Source organism: Eretmochelys imbricata, chromosome 3 (assembly GCF_965152235.1).
Source record: "Eretmochelys imbricata isolate rEreImb1 chromosome 3, rEreImb1.hap1, whole genome shotgun sequence".
NCBI lineage: Eukaryota > Metazoa > Chordata > Testudines > Cheloniidae > Eretmochelys > Eretmochelys imbricata.
The window spans coordinates 171,156,822-171,174,970 of record NC_135574.1 but is presented as its reverse complement, the minus strand read 5'-3'; positions in this window follow the sequence as shown (position 1 = coordinate 171,174,970).

Below are 18,149 nucleotides of genomic sequence, written 5' to 3'. Positions count from 1 at the left end.
ACAGGAAAAAGAGTTAGTACTGGGTGTAAATGCATTGAAAAATACTTCTTTAAAACACAGGGAAGTGAAAGAAAATGCTATCCAGTACAACACCTCATACATATTTCTGGTTGACACATTGATCAGAAAATATCAATGTTTTGTTTTTTGTTCTGGGAGTAAGTACAGTTTGTAGCAGTTATTGCATTTTGAAATGATGATCTAAAGTAGACATCCAGTGAACCACTTCTTCATGCTTTACAGACATTTGTTTATACAAGAAAATGTAAGATGACCAAGTAGCACAGAAGATTGGGTATATTTAAGTTATAATTGTTTTTGCTGGGCCACAAACAAGGAGATAAATAGCATATAAATTAATAAACCCCAGTGACTCAAGCTGTCATGTATTGATTCATGGGCTATTTATCTAAAGCTTCACTGTCCAACAAAAACAGTCAGTGCCATTATAAGCCCATGATTTCTGAAACAAAATGACCCAAGAATTGCTTAAGAAAACAAAAAATTGCAGCTTTTAACCAGAGGAAGCCACTATCAAAATGGATATTGGCTTTCAGTGCTGAAAATAAGTACTAAATGTGTCATTTTTTTAATTTGGGCATACACCAAACAACGCACAGGCAATACGCACACTGCTTTTGATTTGAATGGTCAACGGTTTTCCAGGCCTTAGATAATGTCGATGATATAGAAAGGATTTTATGAAAACTGAATGACTGAAAAACGCACCCATCCCCAACCAAATCCGTATCCAGTCTGTGTGTGATCAGAAAGAGAGATGAATAAATGGAAAATCAAAGGAATTAGCGATGGTAGAGCTCTATTCAATTAGATCCTATTTTCCCACCCCACCCCTTCCCACCAGCTGCAAGACATGGCCTCCAGTTAGAGGATTTATGTGGGATTATACTTCTTCTTAATCAAAAGGCCAAGAAGAAGCATGAAATATCTCATATTAGTACATTGTAAATATGCCAGGAATCTATGTGAGAGGTAATGCACAAATTCTTAAGTGACCTGAAAAGAAACAGAAACTCCCAGTCTAGTGACACAGTAAGGAGAGTGCTGTCTTTTTGCTGATTTCATTAAAGACCAGAAGAAACAAATCCCATTTCAGTGATTCTGTTTTAAACACCCTTCTGAAAGAAGGTTTTTCCTGAAGAGCCTTTAACTTTGAAACCCAGTCCTCCACACCCCATTAATCTGCCAGAACCTGGATTTATTCATTCTGGAAAGCCCAACTTTTTCCCTAGGCTTTTGGAGAGAGGAAAGCGTTATGGGTTAAAGAGGTTTGGTGGATATTTATGTGTGGGTATTCCTTTACCTAGCATTGTATATTTCCATTTATGGGATGGGTCCTTGAGAAGAGGAGGGACAACTGAAGAGATGTTTAAACATAAATTTGAATGTATAAATAGGTAATAAATAATCATTAGGGAAAAGCAGGTTCTACCAATTTGTCTTGCCCTAGTAAATTCTAATATGTGCGAGACTTGTTAAGCTTTTTAATTTTATTGATATAACGAAGATAAATTATGAAGTGTAAAAAAGTGATAAGGGAGCCTGAAGACAGCCGGGGAAAATCCACAGCTAGCAGGGCTGAGGACAATAAAAAACAAGTTTAGTTTTCGTTTTGTTTTAGTATAGTACGGGGGAAAAGACTGAGCACTGCGATAGGCCTATTACAGTGAGTTTATACTGGTGAGGCAGAAACACAAGTATTCAATAAATATTTGTTTTGTATTTGGAAAGAAGCAGCATCATAGCTAGGCAAATTCTTATTTTTTAGAAAAATCAGTTCACCAAAAAAAAAAAAATACATCTTTGCAGATGCAGGTCAAATTCAGTGAATAGTTTCAAATATAAATACATACATTTTTCAAAATAGGAAAAATGTCTGAAAAGTCAAAACAGTTCATTTCAGCCAATTTGAAACAAAACCATTTTGACTCTTAATTTCAAAATGGCATTTTATTTCAAAATTTAGCTGAGGTGAAAAGCACTCCAAAATGACATCAAATGAAATATTTCACACATCCTAAAAATGAGTTTCCTCTTTTTCATTTATCCAAGAAAATCTGAAAATTCAGCTTTGGTTCAAACCTAGCCAAATTTGGATTTGGATTTTTTTGTTTTGGGCTCTAAACTAGAAAAAAAATTCAACTAGCTCTGCTCATTTCACGTGAGGATGATGAAGTACTTTCCAGTCCATGAGTAATTAAGGAAGATGTTAGACAATATTTACAAGGGATACACACAAATTTAAAAAGAGAAGATTCAAATAACTTGCACCCAAGAGTCAGAAATGAGTAGGCTGAGGAAGTCTCCGGGCAGCTGATGTTAATTTTTAATATATCTTGGAATAACGGGCAAATTTCAGGAGACTGGAAGAGTGCTAAGTACCAATACTCAGTAAAAGTAAGCAGAATGATCTCAGTAACTATACGCCAGTTTGCCTCATATCAGTCCCAGACAAGATAATAGAAAAGCTGATATATGTAAGGGGACTGTCAGCCCCTTACTAAAACTTTATAGGTATTTAGGTTGGCCCTCTCCCCCTACCAGGAGAAAGGGGAAGGGCCAAAGACGAGTCAGGATCCTGCTACTGACAGGGCTCTGGCCATTCAGAGAGCTTCAGACTAGGAGCAACAGGAAGTAGTCAGCATCCCAAGACACTCTGATTGACCAGGCAACTGTCCTAATGTCCCAGTGACACATGTAAGAGAGTGTCAGCGAGCCAGGCAATGGTCAAGGAGGGGAGCAGAAACCCACTGTAAAGACGTGAGACCAGCCAGGCAGGACCCTGCAAAGGAGAGTGAACAACAGCACTAGAGACAGGAAGGGCCTGGAGAGAGTGGCCTGGGGAATAGAGACACATGATAAGGGAATGAGAGACAGTCACCGAGACCTCAGCTAAGGAGAATAAGTGGAGCAGCAAAGAGAGGGCTGAGTTGTGACAGTCCCGTAACCCCCTCACCCTACCAGCCTGAGACCAGCTGTGCAGGGAGCTGTGACTAGCAGTGCCCAGGGGAGTTCCCAGAAGCCCACAAGTCCCTGGAGAAGGCAGTGAGTCCTGCTGGGTAACGGCAGCTCGTTCTGTGGAGCCTTTTCCAGTCCACTGCTGAGGCAAAGACCTGTCTGAGTTATGCAAATCCCAGAAAAAGTCAGCATCACCTCCCAGTAGGCAAGGGAGTCCAGAATTTTTTTCTGCCATTTTCTCTCCTTTTCAGTTGACCCTTGGCTACAGTGGGGTGGGGAGGGGTGAGTGGATGCTCGGCCAGTGCATTCACACACTTGGAGGTGGGTCTTCTTCATTCACTAAAGCCTATTGTGGAACAGCATCTAGTGACCTTTTAAAACAGGGTCTCTCTCGTAGGGGAAGATTTTGGAGTTGCACACAAAAGAAAAAAGCGGGGGGTGGGGGAGGGAAGAGCTGTGATCATTTGTGTGGAACTCTCAGAGAAGCCATAGCTGGTGGGTGGAGCATTGTCTCATCACATTCCCCCTGCTGGGGCTGTCAAACCAAAGAGCCAAGTTTCACCGTCCACAAAACGGACGGTTACTGTTTAAAGTCTGAGGCTTCATATGTAGACATACAGAGTAAATAGTATGTCGTTTCATTCAGGTGTAGGAAGTAGCACATGGATTGCTTTAGTATATTTTGAAACCTGCTAAGAAATTTTCTCCCAGTGTTAGATTGTTCCTGAGAAAGATAAATCTGTTTTACTTGGTTTAGTTTTTGTGTGTGTGCCCTTTGTAACAGTTTAGTTCAAGACAAGGCTACTACCCAATTAGGGGTATGTTAGAAGCAACTGGGGAGGAGGCCCCATGATCAGAGAGTGAGATGATGATTTTTTTTTTTTAGTTCCTTTGCCATAGTCTCCAGGGTTCAGGCTCAGTCCCAGGGTCCCATAGGCAGCTGTGATGTCCCTCAAGAGGGAGGATAGTTGGGTTGCAGCCTTAAACCCAGTCCCAGAGTGTTCTGGGAACGCAGTAGACAAGGCCCTTCTGGTATAGCCTCACTAGGTAGATCAGGGAAAGGAAGTTCCCTTGAGTTATTAGTGTCTCACATCTTCCCACAGGCAGGGAACCACACCCAGCCTGTTCCTCTGGGTAATGCCCGGGGCAGTGAGGGATGAGTTGCTTCTCAGCCCCTGAGGTAACTTAGGGTGAAGTAGGGTCCCATTTTACCATGCTCCTACTCCTACCCATTACATATAAGATTTAACTGATAAAGATAGGAATATAACTAAATGCCTGTCAAACTGGTTTTATGGAAAACAATCAAACCTGATTTCATTCCTAAATTATGAGAACCAGTTGCTGGAAGCTGAAACCAGACAAATTCAAGTTAGAAACTAGACACTAATTTTTAACAGTGAGAGTGATTAACCACTGGAACAAACTACCAAATGGTGGAGTCTGCATCTCTTGATGACTTCAGATCAAGACTGGCTGCCTTTCTGGAAGAAATGCTTTAGCCAAACAGATGTTATTGTGCTCAGTATAGGGGTAACTGGGTAAGTGTATGTGATATACAGCTTAGACTAAATGATAAAATAGTCCATTCTGCGCTTAACCTTTGCGTCTGTGAATAAATGTTTTTTTTTAATGTGCATGAGTGAGGCCTAGATTTTGAACTACGTACTTTATTAGGTTTTAACTCTCTTTAGGTTTTTTTATTTATACAAGACTTTTTCATTCTGAAGTTGGCACGCCAACTGCTGGGTTTGATTTATTTCTGCTTGGATGTCAACACAGCTGATCTAGACATGGTCAGCCAAGAAAGTAAAAGACCATAATCTTTCCTGAAAATTGCATTTGAAGTTCATGTTATTCAGACCGGTGCTGGAGGGAATGTGTGGGTGTGTACTACCTTACTAGCCAAAGCTCATAAAAGCTAGTGCTTCTATGAAAGAAAATAAATCAAATAATCTTTTATTACATTTCAATTGTACCTCCTAAGAACTTTTAAAAATAATTAAATTTCAAACCTACCCTTTGAGGTAGGCCACTCATCTCCATTTTGCAGCTGGAAAAACTGAGGCACAAGATGTTAAGTCACTTACCTAAGGTCACTTAGTGGATCAGAGTCATTGTTAGTCCTTGGCTTAACCATTAAACTACATTTGCTTGCTTAAAAGGTGCATGGAGGTGACCCTAAAGTTTTGTTGGTCTGGAGACAAGCTGCAAGCTGCCTTCAAGCAAATGCTTGGTTGTTCACATGGTCCATATGGAGTTAAACACAATTGCTTTGTCCTGGAAGCTCATCAGAAATCAGACAACAGATACAATTTAAAGAAATAACTACTCTGGAAAAAATCTGCTAACTCCTACAGGAAAGGAGAATAGTACGAACAGCTGTGGTCATGGTTCTAGGATGATTGGAGGGCAGACTACAACTCTTTTCACTTTGCCCTTGCCAGCCCATCTAATGCTTTTTGTGTTTAGCCCCCACCCTAGTTTTACAGGGATTTTATATATAAATTCATCTGACTTGAGAGGACTCTGTGGTTCACTGACAGAATTTTGAAAGTCTGGAGGTCCAGGTAGGGATTCAAATGAAGCTGGCCCTGTGAAGGACATCTCTCTCTCTCTCTCTCTCTCTCACTAGATTCATATGATCTTTCATTTTCTCTATATTCATATGATCTCTTGCTTTCTCGTCTCTCCTTCCTGCCCATGATAACTATTTCCCATCTTGCCCTTTTGGGTGGAATGAAGTCAGGGGGAATTTTGCCATTGACTTCAATGGGGCCAGCATTTCACTCTTCATCTTCCCGTCTTGCCCTTTTCAGAACCCGCAACTGATTCTTCCTTAATCTCTCCACTCCCTGATTAGCATTAAAGTTGCTATTATTTTGTTCCCCCACATACAAAGAGCAAAACATGTACTTTCAGTTCATGTAACATTCCATTGTGGGGAAAGAAATGACTATAAAATCTTTCTGAGGAAGAAAGAAGGGACTCTCTGACCCCAAGATCCTCCACCCTCAATTCTCTCTTAGCTTTGCTCCCTCGCAGGCTTCAGACATTTAAAGGTGTAAGTATATAAAAAACAGAATCATAGTTAAATGCATCACAGTGACCACTGCTCTTTATGTGATAGATGTTAAACATTGCTAAGGTTGGATACATGCATTTGTATTGGTTTAGGGTCTTTTCTTCTCCCTATTTTCTCTCTCCTTTTTATTTTACCCTATGTATTCTGCAATCTCCAAGAAAATTGCCATGATAATCTAGCACCCATTACAGCTGTATGTTTATTTTCTTGTGGTGAGTGGTAATTGTTCCTTTTATTATTTATGTTTTAGGTACATTCATTCATTACGACTCAAAAGACGCCAGCCTGGCAGACTTGTTGAGACAAATGCTGCTTGACAGAGTGAGTTGAAGACATACAGGAAAACATGCCTAGTCTCACTAATATTGCCAAGGTCACAAAAATGAGAAGTGCCCTTCTCTTATTTCTTTGAAGGAAGTAAACCTTCTTGGAAGACAAGCACTTATTTTGATTTATATGTTTTAAATTATATTAACTTTTAAATGAAAAACATTGTGATTTGGAATGCACTTGAGCAGGGAAAAAACTTCACAAATAAGATTTTCTCATTGGCAGCAACAATAATCGAGACCTAATTTATACCATTTTTCACTTGTTGGTGGCTTTATGCACTGGCCTTTTGCCTCTGTTCCTGAAGACCAGTGCTCAGATCTAGTTAAAATCACAAATGATTTTTGGGGCGCTCAGCCTAATCCCTAATGGATGTTGAATGTTCATATTATAAAACATCGCGGAGCCATTCAGCATAATGAATAGTCTGGATGAGAGGGAGGACATGGCGTGAGTAATTGGAAGTCAGATTCACTAGGAGAGGAAGCGCTCTCCATGCCCTAACCATATTCTGTCTGGCTCTAGCTTTCTCTTTCCATTTCCCACTCAGCAATATTGATCAAAATTATTCCATAGTCCTACTCACTGGCCAGATTCTGCTTGTTTGATTATGAAAGAGCAGAATCTGACACATTATATTATATAATGGGCTTCTGGGGTCTGATTGGGACCCTGTAGGTACAACCGAAATAGAAAAATAGTAAGTGTCCAGGCTTCTGTGCCTAGAATTTAAAGGGAAAAAAACCAACAACAGTATTCAGCAGTAAAGAGGAAAGTGCCCCTTTCCATTTGGCCTGCATTAACACGGCATTAACCTATTCTACAGCTCTCAGAACTAGGAGATTAAAGAGCAGAGATTAAGCATCACAAGTTCTGAAAGTATCTGTCTTCATCTTTAAAACATCTGATCTGTATTTCTTCCTCTGTGGAAGAATCCACAGTGCATGCCTGGAAATTGAAGGAATGGAGTCAGCTTTCAGGACTTCTTAGATGTTGGATTGAAGAATTAAAAATAAATAAATAAATCAGGGGCCTGATTCTTCTCTGTCTGTTTCTTCCCTCGGTTACACTGGTATAAAGCAGGAGAAACAAGTGAAGCCAAGGGGCCAGGGGGAGGGAAATAAACACTGGGGTGAAACCATTATGAATGACTCTGACCCTTAGATTGCTTCCTTGCTATTTACTTTATTATTGAAAATGGTATCTCTCACATTGAGCAACACTTCTTAATTAACAAGCCATTGGGCTAAATTTTGTCCCTATGCTCTGAAGTCAACAGGGGTTGTGTCACCATGAACAAAGATAAAAGGAGGCCTGGAATCATACCTTTTCTTTTTAGATTTCCTCACATAGGCCCACAGGTTACTCCTTTTTCAATCAATGAGGAAGAAAAAAATGTGTTTATTGTCAGGAGATACTAGGCCTGATTAACCACTGAACAGTTACCAGAGAATTATAGTGGCATGCAACTGGAGTAATGCAGAGGTGAATCTGACCCGCTATATTTTAATTAGAGACGTCTGATCCATGATATTCAGGCTTCAGTCTGGCTTGTGAACCACCGCCTCCCCCGCATACACACAGAAAAAGTTTCAGAGTCTTTAGATTTGGGGTTCCAGTTTGAGCTCATTTATTGAGCTACAGCACAGAACTGAATACAAAACCAATGTAATTTGCATATCAGTGAATTTAAAAGTGAATGCATAGTAGAGCTGATTTAAAAATGTTCAGCTAAATGATCATGTGGGGGGTTGCCTTTTTTGGATTAGTTTATATAAAATTGATTAAAAAATCCGTAATTTTTAAGCAGTTTTAAATCATATCAAACATGTCAAACAATAAAATGTCACCCTTAGAGATAGCAAAATGTTCACTTCTGTGTTAGCCTTTCCTCAAGAGGTCTTCAGAGTTGGATAAATGGGTCCCGGATCCAAACTGCCACTGGTTTTAGTTTGGTTTTGCAACATTAAAGCTATTCCCAGTTTTGCTCATCTCTTTCACTCTAATGTAAACAGTAAAGTTATTTTAATATTTTTACTATATATTCAAGTTAACACTTGAAAATGTGAGTCAATTGTTTATAATTTCCCATGATTAGTTATTGAAAGAAAAATCTATATCCTGCCATGACTCACAGGCTACATCTACACGACAAGTTCGGTGTGTTTTTCCCCAGCTCATGGACACACACTTGTGGCTGCTCAAAGAGAGGTAGCACAAGCACAAATAACCATAAAAACAACGAGGAGTCCGGTGGCACCTTAAAGACTAACAGATTTATTTGGGCATAAGTTTTCGTGGGTAAAAAAACCCCACTTCTTCAGATGCATGGTGGAGCTGCACACTCTATTTCACAGCACCACTCTATTTCAACATGCCTGTCACCCTTTCCGCTGCTGACCCTTCATACTGAAGAACTTTCAGGACCAGATTCATTATACAATATCACAGGTGTCTGTAACCTTCACCAGATATTTCCTGTGAACAAAAAGGCCATATTACGTTATTGATTTGTTAATTATTGTGACAAAGTGACTCACCAGCCAGCATGCCCCCTCGTGACTGGACACAGCGTAGTAGAGCCTGCCTTTCCATTGCCCCCTCTGCATGGCCTTGCAGGTCTGTTGGTAGTCCACTTTATCTTGTGGTCTCAGCCCTCCATCCAGGTCACATTAAGTCCCACCCTTTCCATGATAAACACAAAGTCCAGCAAAATAACAGTCTATTGACCACACATTGGGTCTTCAGTCAGACTCCAGACAATTGCGCCTACTGCTTGTGTTACACGTGTGTGCATCTTCTGTACAGCCTTCCCAGTAGACCCACAAGAGAACCCAGGGCCTTCCTCCACTCTGGGTTCCAGTACAGGAGTCCCATAGCAAGCAGCCAAGGCATGTCTACTCAGACCCATTGCTGCCTCCCTGGACCACTGCCTACCGAGGCCTATCTTCTTCCTGAGCTCACTATGTGTCTGAGTCTCTTTCAGGGCCTCCTCTCTTAGGCCTACAGCAAAGAGCTTCCTAGCACTTACTACCAGCTATCTTGTCCCTCCCTGAGCTTTCTTTTCTTCCTTATAACTGTGTCTTGCACCTGATAAACACCCAGGTGGGACAAATATAAAATTGGACCTGGCTCTTCTTCCAGGCACCACTAAGTGTGCTAATTGGGCCCTCATGCTCCTATTAACCCACTGTTTGCTAGTGTTGGGTTCATACCCCACATCACAATTATTTATAATTGATTTGTGCCTTTAGGGCCTGATGCTGCAAGGTGCTAAGCTCAGATCCACAAAGGCATGTAAAGTGCCTGAAGCCCAAATTTAGGCACCACTGGGGTCCACAAAACCCCTGCTCAGCTGGCACCTAACCCTGTTGGCACCTGAACTCAGTCAGGGTAAAAGTCCCCTAGGTGCCTAAGTTTCTACCTCTGGACATGTTCATTGCTGCCTCATGCATGTGCCTCAATACATATCTCACACCTAAATCCCAGGGCAATCCTTAAACCAGGTGAAGATAGGAGTTCCTTCACCTATCGCATCTGTAACTCCAAATCCAGCAGGCATGTGCTAAGCACATCTAATTCTGCACAAAAAGGTAGGCAGCATGAGGCATGGAGGCAGAGGAAAATGACCTTACAATATTTAGTCCAGTAGTTAGGGTACTCAGCTGCGATGTGGGAGAATCCAGTTCTATCTTTCTCCTCTGCCTGATCTGGAGAAGAGATTTGAATATAAGTTTCCCCCTTCTCAGGTAAGTGCCATAGCCACTCAGCTATGGGATATTCTGAGTGGGTCCCTCTCAATCTCTCCTGTTGAAACTGTTTCATTTTGCATAACTAAGTAAATAATTAAATATGCATTGGGCCAGAGAAAGAGTGAGAATAATTCTATAGCCCAGTTCTATAGTCTTACGATCAGATCTCTTCTCATCAGGCAGAATTGAGCCAGGATTGTTCACATCCCCCAGGTGAGTTTGCTAACCACTGGCCTAAAGATTATAAGGGAGGCCACCCCCACGGCTGCTGCCTGCTCCTCCCTTGGCACTCTCTGGCTATTGTGTGTGGAGTTAGGCATGCACTGCCATTGTGTTTCAAGGAAACAACGTAGGTGTCTGACTACAGGAGAGGGTTCCCGGTTGTGGGTCCCATGCAGAGATAGGCACCTCATTCCAACCTGGACCTACATACTGATTTTGCAGAGAGGAGCAGGATTTAGAATACACCCTCCCCACCTAACAGACTGCCTTTTGTGGATCCAGTTGTCAGGGGCCTATCCTTCCCCATGCATTGTATAGGGAGCCTATGCGCCTAACTCCGGGTTTGTGTATTCCACTGGTTGGTGAAGCACCTAAAACTGAGACTTTGCAATGCTGAGTATTGCAACCCTTATATTACTTTGTGGATCTGGGCCTGAATGCTGTACTCCCCCCGACCAATTGTGGGTACTCAGTGGCTCATAGGATGCACTTTGCACCTTGAAATATTGAGTCCTTTGCACAAATAGCATTTATGCAAAGGAACCAATTTTACTGTAGTTACTGAAACTGAGCTAAATCAGAAAGCTTCAGAAGCAGTTGCCAGCTGAGGAAAATAAGGCTCTGATCTCAGAAAGGTTTAGGTACATGCTGAACTTTACACATTATAAGTAATCCTTTTGGAGTTTGATGGTTCTTCTCCCAGAGTATAAAGTTAAACAGTTATCTAACTATTTGCAGGATCAGGCCCTAAGCTTGGTAACAATTGTTGTGACTTAAGGAAGAGCTTGATGCCTTGGAAACTGAAGCTTCAAATTACATAAAATATTTAAGTACCACGATGGAATTCTGTAAGAAGGAACAATCTGTGCAACTGTTCTTACATTTCTATGTCATAGACCCTTTACAATATAAAGGCACAGAATTAAAATTTCCCATTTGGAAGAGTAGTGGGTCCTGTTAGCATTTTAATATCAAAGCAGGTAAAGCAGGCTAGAACTAGCATTAATGAAAGTGCCTTCTAGCTCTTTTATGTTTTATTTCCTGCTGAGTAGCACTCAAAAATGCAACGTTCTTCCTTGCCATTTACAATATTAATGAAATTATTTCCAATCCAAACCTTTTTACTTAATTCCCAGTATACACTGGGATAAATAGGTCAGTGGTGAGAACCAACATGCAGCTGGGGCTGCACTGACGGACCAGCAGGGGGAGCGGCTGGCCCCACATGCTGCATCTTCACCCCACCACCAGCTGTGCACCCCAACCCCAATCGTTAGCCACTGTACCCCCCAACTCTCCGCTGGTGGGTGGGCATCTGGAGAGCAGGGATCCGGCCAGCAGCAGGAACCGCGAGTACTAATGTGGTGGGAGGGATAGAAAATACGGGACAATTTGCCCATTTTTAAGAAAAAGTTGGGACACTTGCAGGAGGGCTTACATACGGGACTGTCCCTTTAAAAATGGGACATCTAGTCACCCTAGTCAGTGCCAGTGGAGTCCGACTTTCGGAAAATAAGATCTGAGTCAGATAGTTGGCACTGAAACTGTTCAGACCCCACAATGGATTTTCAAGGGCTAAAGGAAGCCTTTAGCTATCACCTTGTCTTATCCTTTCATTATATTTGGCCTGCTGAACAAGAATGACTTTTTTTCGTGGTTTCCTGACTCAAGATAGTTTATGTCTGACTATCCTTTTTAATGAAACATTTTGAATATCTTTATTATAAACACTCCAGAGTTTTTGGTGGGGATGTTTGTTGGTGGGGATGTTTTTCCGGGGCAGTTTTAGGTCAGCTTAATCCAAAATGATATTATCAAATATTTTACATATGAAGAGCTTTAAAAGTTTCCCAACTAGCAGGGGCATTTTAAAGCAATATTTTTTTTCTGTTTGTCCTACTGTACCTGCTGTAAGAATGTATTGTAACTGGCAGTTACAAACCATTGACCTCAAATTTAACCTCGTACACAAATACTCACAACAATTGATGTCTCTCCAGACAAGACATAACTATTCAACTACGAAGAGCAAAACATTTAGTCTGCTAGTTGCTTTCTGTACAAACTGCATAATTAACGTTTTGTTCTGTAATTTTACAAGCAAAACAAATAAAACTATTTGTAATCCAAAGAACAGGAAAAAGAAAATCAAAGGGGGAATAGAAAAAATACAGAAAGTTTTGTTTTTAAAGAAAAAAGGCTAGAATGAGACTCTGCTACCTTAGCAGAAAGCTATCTTTTCCAGAAAATAGCACAGTAATGAGTAATTATGAAAGCAATGTCAGTACAAAAGTCTAGAGCATGAAATCTTTCCATTCATTTTTAAATTCTCCTGTCTTTTCTCGTTGTAATTATTAACAACATTCAGAAGCACCGGGGCCAAATCTTGTGAGTGGACAAAAAGCCCATTGATGTCAGTGTGAGGTTCGCCTGAACAAAGACAATGCAGGAATTGGCCCTTAGTGACTCTGAATTCTGAGAAATAAAAATCCTATGGAATAAATCTGAGTTTGATTTTTAACTCAGATAACTTTAACATTGTTTAACTATCCTGGCTGAAAAGGCCCAAGTGAAAAACATTCAGATGCTTTGAGGAATTTCATGCCAAAACAATAAGTACTGGAACTGCATCTCATTTGTTCAAACAGCACATTTGAAATAGATTTTTTTTTAAAAAATGATTTTTTTTTTTTAAATCATTGGTCAGATTCTCAGCCCTGTGAGGACTACTTTATGTTTCTCTAGTGATTCAGAGCAGCCCTAAATCTTCTACAGGATTTCCCTTGTGTTAGGCAACTTCCTGTAGGTGGTGCAGAGCTGGCATTAGGGCTCAACCTATATTTTGCCACTATCACTTGTAGAGGATTCATCCCATCCTGCTCCTTCCCTAAAGTACTAGGGGCAGGGGCATGGCTTCTGAGCTAAAGCACAATGGGTGTTTTCGGCGGAAGGAGCCATGGCTGGGACAACCCTATGCCTCAGTGATCCAAAGCTCCTGGAACTGCTCTTTGAGGCACCTGACAGCCAGTGCAAGTTAGCGCTGGCTTGAATCTGCCCCAAGTTGTACCAGACTAGGGCCCAAAAGTACCAAGGCAAAAGAGATACAAAAGTGTCTTAAAGCTACATGAAAAGGAGTACTTGTGGCACCTTAGAGACTAACAAATTTATTTGAGCATAAGCTTTCGTGAGCTACAGCTTACGCTCAAATAAATTTGTTAGTCTTTAAAGTGCCACAAGTCCTCCTTTTCTTTTTGTGAAAACAGACTAACACGGCTGCTACTCTGAAACCTGTCATTAAAGCTACATGTTTCCCCACTCTCCAAAACACTGTGTGAAAGCTGGTCTCCACCCCAAAGCTAGTCCCATATATTAAAATTAAGGTCTCAATCCCAATCCCATGGAAGTCAGTATTAAAACAAACACCCACTGGCTTCCTGAGGAGAAGGCCTATTACACATGCTTGCTGGTGAGTACTCCAGCGTATGAATTATTTAACCATTTCCTGACTGTCGTACATGCCTGTTTTTTATTTCAGCGGCAACTCCATTGTGAAAACATAGATTGCATTTAGTTAAATAAAGACTGACAAAAGAGCATGTTAACCTCCACCCTTCCACCAAGAAAGAGCACAAAATGGGGAAATCTACATTAGAATCAGAGCAGAATAAAATGAAGTGTAATGTTTCATTTTAAAAATCACCAGTGGGCAATCATCAGTTTTATTGGTTAGAAGCTGGAACCATATTCCCAAAGTTTAATAAGTGTTAAGCATGTCTGCACAACTGAAGTGCAACCATATGTGAGTTCAAACAAATTGTGCTGGTTGTGAGAGAAAGCTTCGTATTTTATTGTTTAGAAAATATGACTTCATAAACTTTTTCCAAGAAAAATGTTATTACTCTAAGAAAAGAGCAGTACTACATAAAAGGCATTTTTAAAATGCTAACAAAAGTTCATTTTGACTTCTGCCTCTACCTGAACAAAAAGAATGTAGTGAAAATTATAAAACAAATTTCCTATATGGTTTTAATGTTAATCATATTCTTCTCCACGTGCATTATTTTCAACTGTAAGTTGATGGTGAAACCTTGGAAAACTCTGTGTCTTTAAAAGGTTACCTGGTGTAGCTGAAAAGGATAAAACAATCATTGTCACTGGCCTTACCCTTATTATTTGACTTTGTTTTTCCCCAATTAATAGTTTGTGTTGTTTATGGCCAAATAAAATAGTTAAATCCTCAGGATAAGGAACTTGTCTTATTTGTTTACAATGAGTTAAGTTCTAAATGAAGAATAAAAAACAGACCATCCCACTTAAGTGACTAATCTAATTGCCTTCTATGATGAGATAACTGGCTCTGTGGATGAGAGGAAAGCGGTGGACATGTTGTTCCTTGACTTTAGCAAAGCTTTTGACACGGTCTCCCACAGTACTCTTGCCAGCAAGTTAAAGAAGTATGGGCTGGATGAATGGACTATAAGGTGGATAGATAGTTGGCTAGATTGTCGGGCTCAACGGGTAGTGATCAATGGCTCCATGTCTAGTTAGCAGCTGGTATCAAGTGGAGTGCCCCAAGGGTCGGTTCTTGGGCTGGTTTTGTTCAATATCTTCATAAATGATCTGGAGGATGGCGTGGATTGCACCCTCAGCAAGTTTGCAGATGACACTAAACTGGGAGGAGTGGTAGATACGCTGGAGGGGAGGAATAGGATACAGAGGGACCTAAACAAATTAGAGGATTGGGCCAAAAGAAATCTGATGAGGTTCAACAAGGACAAATGCAGAGTCCTGCACTTAGGATGGAAGAATCCCCTGCACCACTACAGACTAGGGACCGAATGGCTCGGCAGCAGTTCTGCAGAAAAGGACCTAGGGGTTACAGTGGACGAGAAGCTGGATATGAGTCAACAGTGTACCCTTGTTGCCAAGAAGGCCAATGGCATTTTGGGATGTATACGTAGAGGCATTGCCAGCAGATCGAGGGACGTGATCGTTCCCCTCTATTCGACATTGGTGAGGCCTCATCTGGAGTACTGTGTCCAGTTTTGGGCCCCACACTACAAGAAGGATGTGGAAAAATTGGAAAGAGTCCAGCGGAGGGCAACAAAAATGATTAGGGGACTGGAACACACGACTTATGAGTAGAGGCTGAGGGAACTGGGATTGTTTAGTCTGCAGAAGAGAAGAATGAGGGGGGATTTGATAGCTGCTTTCAACTACCTGAAAGGGGGTTCCAAAGAGGATGGATCTAGACTGTTCTCAGTGGTATCAGATGACAGAACAAGGAGTAATGGTCTCAAGTTGCAGTGGGGGAGGTTTAGGTTGGATATTAGGAAAAACTTTTTCACTAGGAGGGTGGTTCAGGACTGGAATGCATTACCTAGGGAGGTGGTGGAATCTCCTTCCTTAGATATTTTTAAGGTCAGGCTTGACAAAGCCCTGGCTGGGACAATTTAGTTGGGGATTGCTCCTGCTTTGAGGAGGGGGTTGGACTAGATGACCTCCTGAGGTCCCTTCCAACCCTGATATTCTATTATTCTAAGTAGTACCTTACCCCTTCAGTAGTCCCACTGATGTTAGTACCACCATGGGGACATCAGCTGATGTTCCCCATACCTAGGCTGAACAAGCATGCCAGGAAGGAGTAATCGGTATCAACATGTTTTAATGCTGCTCACCTAAGGTCAAATGCTGGATTCACTGAAGTCAATGGCAAAATGCCCATTAACTTTGATTAAACCAGATTTCAATCTGGAGGAGTTGTTCAAGGAGTAAGGTACTACACGACATAAGTGAGGGCATGAAAATTAGGCTCTTGGACCTAGAGGGAGCAAATATTCAGTTACTCAGTCTATCAGGTTGCACTTGAGTGATGGTAACATTTTTTGGAGAAGAATATGGGGGAGGGAAGTTTGACACCTGATAAAAGTACATAAATAACTGGGGGGCATCAAGTTTTGCTCATCAACAATTAACTGGCAAGATGTGAAGAAAAAGCAGCAGCAATGCAGGAAAATATTCGGATGGAGAGGGGCCTCAACCGAACTTCCTTTCTTGTGGACAGAATTTTGGTTCCAGGATGAGCTTTTGTCATGTTAGAAGAATTCCCCACGGAATTTATAAAAAAAAAGTTATCGAATGGCATTCCTCAGCAATGGCTGAAAACATTTCAATAACACTACTGCAAGTGGGAATGTATGGGAGGATTACTTACCAAATAGTGTGTGTTTATGAGGGTAGTGGGAACAGGATATAAAAGGTGAGCTGTACCATATTCACAGTTAAAAAAAAAGAAAAGTGTGGCATCCTGGCCCTGCTAAAGTCAGGGAACAAAACTCCTATGGACTACACCTGAGTCAAGATTTCAGCCACATTATTTATAATAGTGGTTCAAAATCCTAAGTGGTACTAAGCCTAAGTTCCAGATGTATTTTCTTTCTTTTTGTTTTTAATAAAATTTACCTTTTTTAAGAACCTAATTGGTTTTTTGTATCTTAAATAGTCTGTGCATATGTTTTTCAATTAGCTGGTGGTAACAGCTGGGTTTCTCTTTTGTTTGTTTTCTTCTCGGCTTCCCCGAGGGAGGGACGGAAAAGCCGAGGGGCCTCAGGGAAAACTTCCCAAGAGAGTTTTCCCCGGATTTGCAAGAGGCAGTTTTTCACTTGGGTGGTGGCAGCGTTTACCAAACCAAGGTCAGAGAAAAGCTGTAACCTTGGGGTTTTAATACAAGCCTGGAGTGGCCAGGATTAACTTTTAAAATCTTTGCAGGCCCCCACCTTCTGCACTCAAAATGCCGGAGTGGGGAATCAGCCTTGGTGTGGTGGCAGAGGGGTGAGATCATTTTGAACGAGAAGCAGAGACCTCAGGATTTTAAAAGGACACATTTTTCCTTTTCGCTGCTTGAAAGCCTGGGTCTCTCTCTCTCTCTCTCTCTCTCTCTCTTCTTTTCTTTGCTGCCTGTGGGGGAACAGGCAAGCAGAGGGTTCAGCCTGCGAAGCCAGGGAGTCCAACAAGCAGTTTATTTTTTTTTCTTTTCTAGCTTCATGGCAACAAAATAGTTAGGCTAGCATAGGGCAGACTGTTCACGAGGTTGAGGTCAGGCACTGAAACCTTAGAAAAAACAGTCTTCCCAAAGCAGCACACTACGGAGAAGATAGACCCAGATCAAGCCCAGACATCCAGCTCTATGATGGAAATGAAGGGAGCAGATGGGGGAATGGGGACTTCCCTGGAGGCAAGGGTCAGCCCACCCCAACCTAGATCCTGATGCCAAGCTGGAGGGATGCCCTTAACCCAGACCGAGTTCTGACTGTGGAAGAGAGGGCTTTCTTCTTACAGATGATGTGCTTGGAAGCGGAGGACAAAAGAGAAGTGAAGTGCTTAGAGTTGGAAGTGGAGGAGAGGAGACAGGCGAAGCGCTTGGAGGGGAAGCGGAAAGAGAGGTGAAGCGCTTGGAGGCAGAGTTAGAGCTGAAGTGCTTAGAGCTGGAAAGGACTAAGCTGGGTCCACCAGGTAACCCGAACAGTCCTTCTCCAGATACTGCTCCCCATTCCAAGGAATTCCCCACATACAAGGTAGGCGATGATACAGAGGCCTTCTTAGAAAATTTTGAAAGGGCCTGCCTTGGGCACAACATCCCTACAGACCAGTATATGGTGGAGCTGAGGCCACAACTCAGTGGACCCTTAGCAGAGGTGGTAGCTGAAATGCCTAAGGAACACATGAACGAGTACAAACTTTTTCCACTAAAGGCCAGAATTGGAATGGGGCTAACACCCGAA